The sequence below is a fragment of the Dipodomys merriami genome, unplaced genomic scaffold (assembly GCF_024711535.1).
Source record: "Dipodomys merriami isolate MVZ:Mamm:240054 unplaced genomic scaffold, mDipMer1.0.p SCAF_73, whole genome shotgun sequence".
Lineage (NCBI taxonomy): Eukaryota > Metazoa > Chordata > Mammalia > Rodentia > Heteromyidae > Dipodomys > Dipodomys merriami.
Genome location: NW_027206324.1, coordinates 5,309,319 through 5,322,758, shown reverse-complemented (window position 1 = coordinate 5,322,758; position 13,440 = coordinate 5,309,319).

Genomic DNA, 13,440 nt, shown 5'->3' with positions numbered 1-13,440 from the left:
CGGTGAGGATGAGGGTGTGGGTGAGGGTTAGGTTTAGGGTTAGGGTGAGGGTTAGAGTTAGGACTATGGTTAGGGTGAGGGCTAGGGTGAGGTTGAGGATTATGTTTAGTTTTAGGCTTATTCTTAGGGTTAGTCTGAGGGTGAGGTTGAGGGTCAGGTATAGGGTTAGGGTGATGGTTAGTGTTACGATTAGGGTGAGGGTTAGGATGAGGGTTAGAGTTAGGGTGAGGGTTAGCGTAAGGGTGATGGTAAGTGTAAAGGTGATGATTAGGCTGAGGCCGAGGTTTAAGTTAAGGGTAAGTGTTAGCTTTAGGGTGAGGGTTAGCGTAAGGGTTACAGTTATTATTACGGTTAGGGTTAGGGTTACCCTTACAGTGAGGGTGAGAGTTAAGGTTAGGTTTAGGGTGAGGTTTAGGGTTAGGGTTATGGTTAGAGTTTGGGTTAGGTTTAGGATTAGTGTTAGGGTGAAGGCTAGGGTGAGGGTGAGTTTTAGGGTTAGGATTAGGGTTAGGGTTAGGATTAGGGTTATGGTGAGGGTGAGTGTGTGGGTTAGGGTTAGGGTTAGGGTTAGGCTTTGGGTTAGGCTCAGGGTGAGGTTGAGGGTGAGGGGTATGGTTAGGGTGAGGGTTAGGGTTAGGGTTAGGTTGAGGGTGAGTGTGTGGGTTAGGGTGAGGTTTAGGATTAGGCTTAGGGTTAGGCTAATGGTGAAGTTAAGAGTGAGGGTTAGAGTTAGGGTGAGGGTTAGGTTTAAAGTTAGGCTGTGGGTTAGGATGAGGGTTAAGGTTAGGATTAGGTTTAGGGTGAAGACTAGGGTTAGGGTTAGGCTTAGGGTTAGGGTGAGGGTTAGGGTTATTGTTTGGTTTAGGGTGACAATGAGGGTGAGGATTAGCGTTAGGGTTAGGGCAATGGTTAGGCTTAAGTTTGGGGTTAGGTTTAGTATTTCGATTAGGGTTAGGTTTATGGTTAGGGATTGGGTCACGGTGAGTGTTAGGGTTATTGTTATGGTTAGGGTTAGGGTTAGGCTGAGGGTGAGGTTGGGGGTGAGTTTTAGGTAAGGGTAAGGGTTAGGGTTAGGGTTAGAGTTATGGTTAGGGTTATTGTTAGTGTTATGGTATGGTTAGGGTTAAGTTTGCGGGAAGTGTGAGGCTCAGGGTTTGGGTTATGGTTATCGTTAGGGTTAGGGTTAGGTTTAGGATTATTGTGAGTCTTATTTTTAAGGTTTGGTTTAGAGTTACAATGAGGTTGAGGTTGAGGGTGAGGGTGACGTGAGGGTAGGGTGAGGTTTATGGTGAGGTTTATGGTTAGAGTTAGGGTAGGGTGAGGGTAAGTTTTAGGGTTAGAGTTAGGGGTAGGTGGAGGGTTAGGGTGAGGGTTAGTTTAAGGTTTAGTATTAGGGTTTGGATGAGGGTGAGGGTTAGGTTGACGTTTAGGGATAGGGTTAGTGTTAGGGTGAGCGTTAGGGTTAGAGTTAGTGTTATTGTTAGTGTTAGGGTTAGAGTTACAGTGAGGGGGAGGGGGAGGGGGAGGGTTAGTGTTAGGTTTAGGGTGAGGTTTGGGGTTAGGGTTAGGATTAGGGTTAGTGTGAGGGTGAGGTTTAGGCTTAGATTTAGGGTTAGGGGGAGGGTTAGTTCATGTTCTAGGGTTAGGGTTAGTGTTAGGGTTAAGGTTAGGGTGAGGGTTAGGTTGAGGTTAAGGGTTAGGTTTAGGGTTAGGGTTAGGATTAGGGTTAGGGTGAGAGTGAGTGTGAGGGTTAGGCTTAGGCTTAGGCTTAGGTTTAGGCTGAGGGTGAGGTTGATGATGAAATTTAAGGTTAGGGTGATATTTTGGTTTACGGTTAGGGTGGGGGTTAGGATGAGGTTTAGGTTTAGGGGGAGGGTTAGGGTGAGGATGATGGTAAAAGTAAAAGTGAGGTTTAGGCTGAGGCTGAGGGTTAAAATAAGGGTGAGTGTTAGGGTTAGGTTTAGGGTTAGGGTAAGGTTTAGGGTTAGGGTTATGGTGAGGGTTAGATTGAGGATTAGGGTTAGGGTTAGTGTGAGGTTTAGGGTGAGGATGAGGGTTAGGGTTAGCGTGAGCATGAGGTTAGAATTAGGGTTAGGTTGAGGGCTAGGGTGAGGGTGAGGGTTAGGGTTAGTGTTAGGATTAGAGTGAGGGTTAGGATGAGGTTGAGGGTTAGGGTTAGTGTGCGGGTGAGTGTTAGGTTTAGGGTTAGTGTTAGGGTGAGCGGAAGTGTCATGTTGAGGGTTATGATTAGGGTGAGGGTTATGGTTAGGGTGAGGTTTAGGTTTAGGGTTATGGTGAAGGTGAGGGTGAGGTTTAGGTTTATATTTAGGGTTAGGGGGAGGGTTAGGGTGAGGTTTAGTGTTAGGGTTAGTGTCAGGGTGAGGGTGAGGTTTAGGTTGAGTTTTAGGGTTAGGGTTATGGTTAGGGTTAGAGTGAGGTTTAGTGTTAGGGTTAGCGTTAGGGTGAGGGTAAGTGTTAGGGTGAGGTTTTGGGTTAGGGTGAGGGTTATGGTGAGGGTGAGGTTTAGGATTAGGGTTAGAATTATTGTTAGGGTTAGGTTTAGGTTTTCTGTTATGGTGAGGGTGAGTTTTAAGGTTAGGGTTAGGTTGAGGTTTAGTCTTCGTGTTAGGTTTATTGTTAGGTTTAGGCTGAGGGTGAGGTTTAGGGTAAGAGATAGGGTTAGAATGAGGGTTAGGTTGAAGGTTAGGGTTAAGGTTAGTGTTAGGGTTAGGGATAGGGTGAGATTTAGGGGGAGCGTTTGGGTTAGGGATAGGTTTAGGATTAGGGTTAGGGTGAGGGTTAGTGTGTGTTTTAGGGTTAGGTTTAGGGTTAGGCTTAGGGTTAGGCTGAGGGTGAGGTTGAGGGTGAGGTTTAGGGTTAGGGTGAGAGTTAAGGTTAGGGTTAGGGGGAGGGTTAGGATGAGGGTTAGGGTTAAGATTAGGGTTAGGGTGAGGGCTAGGGTTAGGGTGAGGTTTAGGATTAGGTTTAGGGTGAGGTTTAGGGTTAGGTTTAGGGTTAGGGTTAGGGTGAGGTTGAGATTTAGGGTTAGAGTTAGGGTTAGGATGAGGCTGAGGGTGAGGGTTATGGTTAGGGTTAGGGTTAAGGTGAGAGTTAGGGTGAGGGTGAGGCTTAGGGTTAGGTTTAGGATTAGGATTAGGCTTAACGTTATTCTGAGTGTAAGGGTTAGGGTTACAGTTACTCTTAGGCTTATTCATAGGCTGAGGGTGAGGTTGAAGTTGAGGGTTAGGGTTAGGGTGAGGGTTAGGGTTAGGGTTAGTGTGAGAGATAGGGTTCAGTTAAAGTTTAGGGTCAGGGTGAGGTTTAAGGTAAGGTTTACCCTGAGGGTGAGGGTTAGGCTTAGGTTTATTGTTAGGGTGAGGGTTAGGATGAGTGTTAGGGTTAGGATTAGGGTTAGGGTAAGTGCTAGGGTGAGGGTGAGGTTTAGGGTTAGGGTAACGGTGAGGTTTTGCTTAGGGTTAGGGTTAGTGTTAATGTGAGGTTGAGGTTTAGGGTTAGAGTTAGTGTTAGGGTGAGGCTGATTGTGAGGGTCAGGGTTAGGGTTAGTGTTAGATTTAGGGTGAGGGTGAGAGTGAGGGTTAAGCTTAGGGTTAGGATTAAGATTAGGGTAAGGTTTAGGTTGAGTGTGAGGCTTAGGGTTATGGTTAGGCTTAGGGTTATGCTGAGGGTGAGAGTGAGGGTTAGGGTTAGGATGTGTGTTAGGGTTCGGTTTAGGGTGAGTGTTAGGGTTTGGGTTAAGTTTAGGGTTAGCGTGAGGGTTATTTTAGGGTTACCGTGAACATGAGGGTTAGGGTTAGGTTGAGGGTTTGAGTTAGGTTTAGGTTTAGGGTGAGGGTTAGGGTTAGGGTTAGGGTGAGGGTTAGGATGAGGATTAAGGTTAAGGTGAGGGCTAGGGTGAGGGTGAGGTTTACGATTAGTGTTAGGGTGAGGTTAAGTGTTAGGGTTAGGGTAAGGGTGAGGGTTTGGATGAGGTTTAGTGTTACAGTGAGGGTGAGGGTTAGGGTTCCGGTGATGGTTAGGGTTAGGATTATTTTTAGGGTGAGGGTGAGTTTAGAAATAGGGTTAGGGTTAGGGTTAGCGTTAGGTTTAGGATTAGGTTTAGTGTTATTGTTAGGGTTATGGATAGAGTTACGCTGAGGGTAAGAATGAGGGTTAGGGTTAGGGTTAGGGTTAGGGAGAGGATTAGGGTTAGGATTAGGATTAGGGTTAGGGTGAGGGTGAGGCTTAGGTTTAGATTTAGGGTTAGGGGGAGGGTTAGTTCCTGGAAGGGTTAGGGTTAGTGTTAGGGTTAAGTTTAGGGTGAGGGTTCAGTTGAGGTTAAGGGTTAGGGTTAGGTTTAGGATTAGGGTTAGGGTGAGAGTTTGGGGGGAGGGTTAGGTTTAGGGATAGGGATAGGATTAGGGTTAGGGTGAGGGTGAGTGTTTGTGTTAGGTTTAGGTTTAGGGTTAGTCTTAGGGTTAGGCTGAGGTTGAGGTTGAGTGTGAGGTTTAGGGTTAAGGTTAGGTTTAGGGTTAACGTTAGGGTGAGGGTGAGGTTTAGGGTTAGAGTTATGGTTAGGTTGAGGGTGATTGTGAGCGTTGGGCTTAGGGTTAGTCTTAGAGTTAGGGATAGGGTGTGGGTTTGTGTGTGGGTGAGGGTTAGGCTTAGGTTTAAGATTAGGTTTAGGGTTTAGCTTAGGGTGAGTGTGAGGGTTAGGTTTAGGATTAGGGTTAGGCTTATGCTGAAGGTGAGCGTTAGGGTGAGGGTTAGGGTTAGGGTGAGGGTTAGGTTTAGGGTTAGGGTGAGAGTTAGGGTTCGGGTTAAATTTATGGTTAGAGTGAGGGTTAGGTTAAAGGTTACGGTGAGGGTGAGGGTTAGAGTTAGGTTGAGCGTTAGGGTTAGGGTTACGGTTAGGGTGATGGTGAGGGTGAGGGTTAGGGTTAGTGTTAGGGTGAGGGTTAGGATGAGAGTTAGGGTTAGGATTAGGGTTAGGGTGAGGGCTAGGTAGAGCGTGAGGTTTAGGGTTAGGGTTGTTGTGAGTTTTAGGATTAAGGTTATGGTTAGGTTTAGGGTGAGGGTGAGGTTTAGGGTTAGATTTAGGGTAAGGTTGAGGCTGATTGTGAGGGTTATGGTTAGGGTTAGTGTTAGAGTTAGGGTTAGGGTGAGGATTAGGGTGAGGGTGAGGGTTAGGCTTAGGGTTAGCATTAGGATTAGGGTAAGGGTTAGGACAAATGTGAGGGTTAGGGTTAGGTTTAGGCTTAGGGTTAGGCTGAGGATGAGGTTGAGGTTGAGGGTGAGGGTTAGGGTGAGGGTTAGGGTTAGGGTGAGGGTGAGAGTTAGGGTTCGGTTTAAGTTTAGGGTTTGGGTGAGGGTTAGGTTTAGGGTTATGGTGAGTGTGAGGGTTAGGTTTAGGTTGAGGGTTAGGATTAGGTTTAGGGTTATGGTGTGGGTTAGTGTTAGGTTTATGGATAGGAGGAGACTTAGGGTTAGGGTTAGTGTTCCGGTGAGGGCTAGGGTGAGGCTGAGGGTTAGGCTTAGTGCTAGGGTGAGGTTTAGGATTAGGGTGAGGGTTTTAATGAGGGTTAAGGTTATGTTGAGGGTGAGGGTTAGGGTTATGGTAAGGATTACAGTTTTGGTGAGGGTGTGTGTTAGGATTAGGCTTAGGGTTAGGTTGAGGTTTAGGATTAGTGTTATTGTTAGGCTTAGAGTTAGAGTTAAAGTGAGGGTGAGGGTGAGGGTGAGGGTTAGGGTTAGGGTGAGGTTTAGGGTTAGGGGTAGGATTAGGGTTAGGGTGAGGGTGAGGTTTATGGTTAGATTTAGGGTTAGGGAGAGGCTTAGTTTGTGGTTTAGGTTTAGGGTTAGTGTTAGGGTTAAGGTTAAGGTGAGGGTTAGGTTGAGGTTAAGCATTAGGGGTAGTTTTAGGTTTAGGATTAGGGTTAGGGTGAGGGTGAGTGTGAGTGTTAGGGTTAGGCTTCGGCTTAGGGTTAGGCTGAGGGTGAGTGTGGGCGTGAGGATTAGTGTTAGGGTAATGGTTAGGTTTAGTTTTAGGGTGAGGTTTAGGATGAGGGTTAGGGTTAGGATTAGGGTTAGGGTGAGGGCTAGGGAGAGGGTGAGGTTTAAGGTAAGGGTTAGGCTTAGGCTTAGGTTTAGGCTGAGCTTGAGGTTGAGGGTGAGGTTTAGGGATAGGGTGATGTTTAGGTTTCCAGTTAGGGTGAGGGTTAGGATGAGTTTTAGGGTTAGCGGGAGGGTTAGGTTGAGGATGATTGTAACGTTAAACGTGAGGTTTAGGCTGAGGATGAGGTTTAAGTTAAGGGTGTGGGTTAGGGTTAAGTGTAGGGTTATGGTAAGGGTTAGAGTCAGGGTTAGGGTGAGGGTTAGATTGAGGATTAGAGTTAGGGTTAGGGTGAGGCTGAGGGTGAGAGTGAGGTTTAGGGTTAGTGTTAGGGTTAGGGTTAGGGTGAGGGTTAGCGTTAGGGTTAGGCTTATGCATAGGGGTAGTGTTAGCGTGAGGTTTAGGGTTAGATATAGGGTTAGGGGGAGGGTTAGGTTAACGGTTAGGAATAGGGTTAGTGTTATGGTTAGATTGAGGATGAGGGTTAGGCTGAGGGTCAGGATAAGGTTTAGGGTTAGGATTAGGGTTAGCGTGAAGGCTAGGCTGAGGGTTAATGTGAGGGTTAGGGTTAGGGTTAGGCTTAGGTTTAGGGTGAGGGTTAGGGTTTGGGTTAGGGTGAGAGGGAGGATGAGGATTAGGGTTTGGTTCATGGTTAAGGTTAGGGATATGGTTAAGGTGATGGTGAGGGTTAGGTTTAAGGTTAGGTTTAGGGTTAGGCTGAGGGTGAGGGTGTTGTTTAGGGTTAGGGTTTGGGATAGGATGAGGGTGAGGCTGAGGATTAGGGTTAGGGCTAGGGTTAGGCTTAGGTTTAAGGTTAGGCTGAGGGTGAGGGTGAGGGTGAGGATTAGATTTAGGGTGTTGGTTAGTGTTAGGGTTAGGGTGAGGGTTAGGGTTTGGGTTAGTGTTAGCGTTAGGTTTAGGGTGAGGGTGAGGTTTCGGGTTAGAGTTATGGTAAGGGTGAGTTTTAGGTTGAGGGTTTGGGTTAGGATTATTGTTATTTTTAGGGTTAGGGTGAGATTTTGGGGGAGGGTTAGGGTTAGGGATAGGGTTAGGATTAGGGTTAGGGTGAGGGTGAGTGTGTGTGTTAGGGTTTGTTTTAGGGTTAGGCTTAGGGTTAGGCTGAGGTTGAGGTTGAAGGTGAGGTTTAGGGTTAGCGTAAGGGTAAGGTTTAGGGTTAGGATGAGAGTTAGGGTTTGGGTTAAATTTAGGGTTAGGGTGAGGGTTAGGGTACGGGTTATGTGAGGGTGAGGGTTAAGGTTAGGTTAGGGTTAGGGTTAGGGTTAGGGTTAGGATTAGGTTTAGGTTGAGGGCTAGGGTGAGGGTGAGGCTTTGGGTTAGGGTTGTGTTGAGGTTTAGGGTTAGGTTTATGGTTAGGTTTAGGGTGAGGTTGAGGGTTAAGGTTCGTTTTAGGGTTAGGGTGAAGCTGATTGTGAGGGTTAGGGTTAGGGATAGTGTTAGATTTAGGGTTAGTGTAAGGGTTAGGGTTAGTGTGAGTGTTAGGATTAGGGTTAGGATTAGTATTAGAGTAATGTTTAGGGTGAGGGTTAGGGTTAAGCTTAGGCTTAGGTTTAATGTTAGTGTTAGGGTTAAGTTGATTGTTAGGGTTAGGCTTAGGGTTAGGCTTAGGGTTAGGTTGAGGGTGAGGGTTTGGTTTAGGGTTAGGGTTTGAGTTAGGGTGAGGGTAAGGCTGAGGATTAGGGTTACGTTTAGGGTTAGGGTTAGGGTTATGTTTAGGGTTAGGGTTAGGGTTAGGATTAGGCTTAGGGTTAGGGTTAGCCTGAGGTTTAGGATTAGATGTAGAGATAGGTGGAGGGTTAAGGTAAGGATTAGGAATAGGGTTAGTGTTAGGGTTAGGGGGAGGGGGAGGGTTAGGTTGAGGTTTAGGATTAGGGTTAGAGTTAGGGTTAGTTTGAGGGTTAGTGTTATGGGTAGGGTAAGAGTTAGGGTGAGGGTAAGTGTTAGGTTTAGGGTTTGGGTTAGGGTGAGGTTTATGGTTAGGGTGAGGGTTAGTATTAGCTTTAGGGTTAATGTTAGGGTTAGGTTTAGGGTTATGGTTGCTGTGAGGCTGAGTGTGAGGGTTAGGGTTAGGGTCAGGTTTAGTGTTTTGGTTAGGGTTAGAGTGAGGGTTAGGGTGCGGGTGAGGTTTTGGGATAGAGTTAGGGTTAGTGTGAGGTTATGTTGAGGTTTATGGTTTGGTTAGTGTTAGTGTCAGAGTTAGGGTGAGGGTTAGGGGGAGGGTTATGGTTAGGGTTGGTTTTAGGTTTAGTGTTATGGTGAGGCTTAGGTTAGGGTGAAGGTTAGGGCTAGGGTTAAGATTAGGATTAGGGTTAGGCCTAGGGTGAGTGTGAGGTTTCATGTTAGGGTTAGTGTTAGTCTTAGGTTTAGGCTGAGGGTGAGGATGAGGGTGGGGTTTAGGTTTAGGGAGAGGTTTAGGGTTAGGGTTAGGGTGAGTTTTAGTGTTAGGTTTAGGGTTAGAGTTACGGTTAGGTTGAGGGTGAAGTTTAGAGGTAGAGTTAGATTTAGGGTGAGGGTGAGTGTGAGGGTTAGGGTTAGGGTTAATGTTAGGCTTAGCTTTAGACTAAGGGTGAGGGTGAGTGTTAGGTTTAGGGTTAGGATGAGGTTTAGGTTTAGGGTTAGGTTAGGGTGAGAGTGAGGTTTAGGATTAGAGTTAGGGTTAATGTTAGTGTTAGGGTTGGGTGAGGGTGACGGTTAGGGTTAGTGTAAGTGTGATGGTTCAGGATAGGTTTAGTGTTATTGATAATGTTAGGGTTAGAGTTACAGTGAGGGTGAGGGTGCGCGTGCGGGTTAGGGTTAATTTTAGGTTGGGGTTTACGAGTAGGGTTAGGGTTAGGGTTAGGGTGAGAGTTAGGGTTAGGGTTCGGGTGAGGGTTAGGGTTAGGGTGAGGGTTAGGTTTAGGCTTAGGATTAGGATTAGTCTGAGGGTGAGGTTGAGAGTGAGGGATAGGGTTAGGTTGATGGTTATGGTTAAGCTTAGGGTGAGGATTAGGATGAGGGTTAGGGTTAGGGTGAGGTTTAGCTTGAGGGTGATGGTAAGTGGAAAGGTGAGGATTAGGCTGAGGCTGAGAGTTAAGAAAAGGGTAAGGGTGAAGGTTAGGGTGAGGGTTAGGGCAAGGGTTATGGTTTGGGTTAGGGTGAGGGTGAGGGTTAGATTGAGAATTAAGGTTAGGTTAGTGTGAGGGTTAGGGTGAGGGTTAGGGTTACAATTAGGGTTAGCTTGAGGGCTAGGGTGAGGGTGAGGGTTAGGATTAGGGTTAGTGTGAGGTTTAGGGTTAGGTTGAGTGTTAAGATTAGTGTGAGGGTTAGTGTTAGGGTTAGACTTACTGTAAGGGTGAGGGTAAGTGTTAGGGTGAGGGTTAGGGTTAGGGTGAGTGTTATGGTTAGGGTGAGGGTTAGAGTTAGTTTTAGGGTTAGGTTTACCCTTACAGTGAGGGTGAGGGTTAGGGTTAGGTTTAGGTGAGGTTTAGGGTTAGGGGTATGGTTAGAGTTTGGGTTAGAGTTAGGATAAGGGTTAAGGTGAAGGCTAGGGTGGGGGTGAGGGTTAGGGTTAGGTTTATGGTTAGGGTTAGGATTAGGTTTAGGCTGAGGGTGAGTTTGTGGGTTAGGGTTAGGTTTAGGGTTAGGCTTAGGGTTAGGCTAAGGGTGAGGTTGAGGGTGAGGGTTACGGTTAGGTTGAGGGTTAGGGTAATGGTTAGGTTAGGGTGAGTGGGTGGGTTAGGATTAGGTTTAGGGTTAGGTTTAGGGTAGGCTAACGGTGAGGTTAAGGGTGAGGGTTAGGATTAGGGTGAGGGTTAGGTTTAGGGTTAGGGTGAGGGTTAGGATGAGGGTTAAATTTAGCATTAGGGTTAGAGTGAGGGCTAGGGTGAGGGTGAGGTTTAGGGTTAGGGTTAGGGTTAGAGTGAGGATGAGTTTTAGGTTTAGAGTTAGGTTTAGGGTGAGGGATATGGTTTAGTTTTAGGGTTAGGTTTAGTGTTAGGTTTAGGGTTAGGGTGAGGGTTAGGATTATGATGAGGTTAGGTTTAGGGTGAGGGTTAGGTTTAGGGTTAGTGTAGGGTCAGGGTTAGGGTTAAGGTTGAGGGTTAGAATTAGGTTAGGTTGATGGTTAGGGTTAGGGTTAGGGTTAGGGTTTGGATGAGGTTTAGGGTTACAATTAGGTTTATGGTGAGGGCTAGGGTGAGAGTGAGGGTTATTGTTAGGGTTAGGGTGAGGTTTAGGGTTAGGGTTAGGGTTACGGTGAGGGTGAGGGTTAGGTTTAGGGTGAGGGTTAGGGTTAGGGTTAGGGTTAGGGTGAGGTTCAGTGTTAGGATTAGGGTTAGGGTTAGAGTTACAGTGAGGGTGAGGGTGAGGGTTAGGATCAGGTTTAGGGTGAGGTTTAGGGTTAGGTTTATGGTTAGGATGAGGGTGAGTTTTAGGGTTAGAGTTAGGGTTATGGGGAGGGTTAGGGTGAGCGTTAGTGTTAGGGTTAGGTTTAGGGTTGGGGTTAGGGTGAGGGTTAGTTTGAGGGTTAATGTTAGGGTTAGGGTTACATTTAGGATTAGGTTTATGATAAGGGTGAGTGTGAGGGTTAGGGATAGGGTTCGGCTTAGGCTTAGGGTTATGCTGAGGGTATGGGTGTATATGAGGATTAGGTTTAGCAAGATGGTTAGGTTTATGTTTAAGTTAAGGGTTAGGATTAGGCTTAGGCTTAGGATTAGGGTTAGGGTGAGGGCTAGGGTGAGGGTGAGGGTTAGGGTTAGTGTTAGGGTGAGGTTTAGGGTTAGGGTTAGGGTGAGGGTGAGCGTTAATGTTAGATTTAGGGTTACATTTATGATTAGGGTTACGTTTAGGATTAGTTTTACAGTAAGGTTGAGTGTGAGGGTTAGGGTTAGGGTTTGGCTTAGGCTTAGGATAATGCTGAGGGTATGGGTGTATATGAGGATTAGGTTTAGATAGATGGTTAGGTTTATGGTTAAGTTAAGGGTTAGGATGAGGCTTAGGGTTAGGATTAGGGTTAGGGTTAGGGTTAGGGTTAGGGTGAGAGTGAGGGTTAGGGTTAGGTTTAGGCTTAGGCTTAGTGTTAGGCTGAGGCTAAGGTTGAGGGTGAGGGTTGGGGTTAGGTTGATGGTTAGGGTTACTGTTAGGGTGAGGGTCAGGATAAGGATTAGTGTTAGGGTGAGAGTTAGGGTGAGGGTGACAGTAAGGGTAAATTTGAGGGTTAGGCTGAGGGTGAGGGTTAGGGTAAGGGTGAGGGTTAGGTTTAGGCTGAAGGTGAGAGTTAGGTTGAGGATTAGTGTTATGGTTAGTGTGAGGTTTAGGGTGAGGACGAGGGTTAGGGTTAGGGTGAGATTTAGGATTAGGGTGATGGTTAGGTTTAGTGTGAGGGTTAGTGTTAGGGTTAGCATTAGTGTTAGGGTGAGGGTAAGTGTTAGGGTGAGGGTTAGGGTTAGGGTGAAGTTATGTTTAGGATGAGGGTTAGGGTTAGTGTTATTGTTAGTGTTAGTGTTAGGGTTACGGTTACAGTGAGGGTGAGGGTGAGGGTGAGGGTTAGGGTTAGGATGAGGTTTAGGTTTAGGGTTAGGGTTAGAGTTAGGGTTAGGGTGAGGGTGTGGTTTAGGGTTAAAGTTAGTTTTAGTGTTATTGTTGGGGTTAGGGTGAGGTTTAGGGTTAGTTTTTGGCTTAGGCTTAGGCTTAGGACAAGCATGAGTGTGAGGGTTAGGGTTAGAGTGATGGTTAGGTTTAGGGTGAAGGTTAGTGTTATTGTTAGGGTTAGTGTTAGGGTGAGGGTAAGTGTTAGGGTGAGTTTTAGGGTTAGGGTGAGGGTTATGTTTAGGGTGAGTGTTAGGGTTAGGGTTAGGGTTATTGTTAGGGTTAGGGTATCAGTTATGGGAACAGTGAGGCTCAGGTTGAAGGTTAGGGTTAGGGTTAGGGTGAGGTTTAGGTTTAGGGTTAGGGTTAGAGTTAGGATTAGGGTGAGAGTGAGGTTTAGGGTTAGAGTTAGGGTTAGTGTTTGTGTTAGGGTTAGGGTGAGGGTTACGGTTAGGGTTAGGCTTAGGCTTAGGCTTAGGCCTAGCATGAAGGTGAGGATTAGGGTTAGGGTGAGGGTTAGGATGAGGTTTAGGGTTAGGAATAGGGTTAAGGTGAGGGCTAGGGTGAGGGTTAGTGTTACAGAGAGGGTGAGGGTTAGGATTCGGGTGAGGGTGAGGTTTAGTGTTAGGGGTAGGTTTAGGGTTAGGTTTTGGGTGAGGTTTATGGTTAGATTTAGGGTTAGTTAAAGGGTTAGTTCGTGGGTTAGGGTTAGGGTTAATATTAGGGTTAAGGGTAGGGTGAGGGTTAGGTTGAGGTTAAGTATTATTGGTAGGGTTAGGTTTCGTATTAGGGTTAGAGTGAGGGTGAGTGTGAGTGTTAGGGTTAGGGTTAGGCTTCCGCTTAGGGTTATGCTGAGGGTGAGTGTGGGCGTGAGTATTAGGGTTATCGTGATGGTTAGGTTTAGGCTTAGGGTGAGTGTTAGGATGAGGGTTAGGGTTTGGATTAGGGTTAGGGTGAGGACTAGGGAGAGGATGAGGGTTAGAGTAAGGGTTAGGATTAGGCTTAGGTTTACGCTGAGCTTGAGGTTGAGGGTGAGTGTTAGGGTTAGGGTTAGGGTGAGGGTTAGGATTAGGGTGAGGGTTATGGTTAGGTGAGGGTTAGGCTTAGGTTTATTGTTAGGGTTAGGGTTAGGGTTACGTTTTCGGTGAGCATGAAGGTTAGGGTTAGGTTGAGGGTGAGGGTGTGGGTTAGGGTTAGGGTGAGGGTTAGGATGAGGATTAGGGTTAGGTTTAGGTTTAGGGTGAGGGCCAGGGCGAGGGTGAGGGTTTGGTTAGTGTTAGGGTGAGGTTTATGGTTAGGGTTAGAGTTAGGGTAAGTGCTTGAATGAGCGTTAGGTTTACAGTGAGGGTGAAGTTTAGGGTTAGGGTGAGGGTTAGGGTTATTATTAGGTTTTGGGTGAGGGTGAGTTTTAGGATTAAGGTTGTTGTTGGGTTAGGTTTAGTGTTAGGATTAGTGATATTGTTAGGGTTATGGTTAGAGTTACGGTGAGGTTGAGGGTGAGTGTTAAGGTTAGAGTGAGGTTTAGGGTTAGGGTTAGGATTAGGGTTAGGGTGAGGGTGAGGTTTAGGGTTAGATTCAGTGTTAAGGGGAGGGTTAGTTCCTGGGTTAGTGTTAGGGTTAGTGTTAGGGTTAAGGTTAGGGTGACAGTTAGGTTGAGGTTAAGGGTTAGGTTTATGGTTAGGTTTAGGATTAGGGTTAGGGTGAAGGTGAGTGTGAGGATTAGGGCTAGGGTTAGCATGAGGGTTAGG